This window comes from Rhea americana, unplaced genomic scaffold, assembly GCF_003343005.1.
Source record: "Rhea americana isolate MKP2758 unplaced genomic scaffold, rheAme1 scaffold_423, whole genome shotgun sequence".
NCBI lineage: Eukaryota > Metazoa > Chordata > Aves > Rheiformes > Rheidae > Rhea > Rhea americana.
The window spans coordinates 19598-20740 of record NW_028186561.1 but is presented as its reverse complement, the minus strand read 5'-3'; the positions used below and the strand labels follow the sequence as shown (position 1 = coordinate 20740).

At 49.8% G+C, this 1143-nt stretch overlaps 1 protein-coding gene across 1 annotated transcript in view; it reads left to right on the top strand.

Moving 5' to 3' along the window:
- PDE4B (phosphodiesterase 4B) overlaps positions 1–1143 on the top strand; it is a 191900-nt gene that overhangs the window by 176279 nt on the left and 14478 nt on the right. The gene's annotated exons all lie outside the window — the stretch shown is intronic.

Genomic DNA, 1143 nt, shown 5'->3' with positions numbered 1-1143 from the left:
GGCGGGGGGCCGGCGGGCTGCGGGCGCCGCCGCGCTGCCGTTAGCTGACGGGCTCTTACGTGCGAGCCGGGTGTTGCAGAGGAAGCAGAGGCTGACCCAAACTTTCGAAGGAAGCTGGGAGGCGTCCGGCTGCGGGCTGTGTYGCCGCCGCCGCCGCCGTTTCCCCCGGGGACGTAAACAAGGCGTACGGGATTTTAGGCGCTGATCAGCGCCAGYGGTTCGCGGCGGTCGCTGGACCGCCGGCGCCGAAGCGGCGGAGGGGCGCGCGCTGGAGCCGGGTACGTCACGGCCTTCCCCGGGCGCCSGCGCTCGGGGCGCTTCTCCTTTCCGGTGTTTTAATGCAATTTGCATATTTCAACTTTTCCTGTCTCTGGAAACGCGCTGGAAACGTCCCGGCAGTCGTACTTGCAGCTCCGCTTCCGTTTCGGCACCTCTTAAGTGCTGGGTTGCATAAATACCTGCCACCCAGGGGAGCTTCTGCTGCCCTCGGATGGAGTGCTACACCTCTCCTGCTGAAATACAGTGTTCTGTCTGCATCAGATATACGTTATTGCTTTCGTGAGCAGCCACGTTCTGATTTACGGCAACGTGCTATTTATTTATCAACATTCACTTTGTGGATTTTTAAATTATTCTAATAACATAAGGCCAACAAGTTGGTCATGATGCTCCTCCTTTAAAGTCTTCCTTTGAACCTATATATAAATCAACTCGCCTTTGATGTGAAATTGGAGATTTCATAACCTTATGTTTACTTTTTGGTTTAAAAAATAAGCTGAAGGGAAAACAAAAAAAAMCCCCAAAACAAATAGTACTTTGTATCTCATTAAAAATAGTTTCTAGCACATTAAAAACTGTATTGTTTGGGAAACAAGAACTAGAAAGAGTTGCAAAAGCGTTTGATTTTTTTAATGACCGCAATGATAGTTGACTGCAGCCATTCCACTTCTCCGCAGGCACTGAAATATGTCTAAAAACCTTCTCCTTTAGAATTGATTTAAATACGTGTGTTTTTTTCTTTAAACATTGTATTTAAGTTCACCTTACCATCATCGTTGGTGCAAGTGCTTAAAAAGGAGGACAGGTGGAAGCAGTGAAGTAACACGGATAGCTGCGCCGACGAGGGCTGGGGCTGCTCCGCGC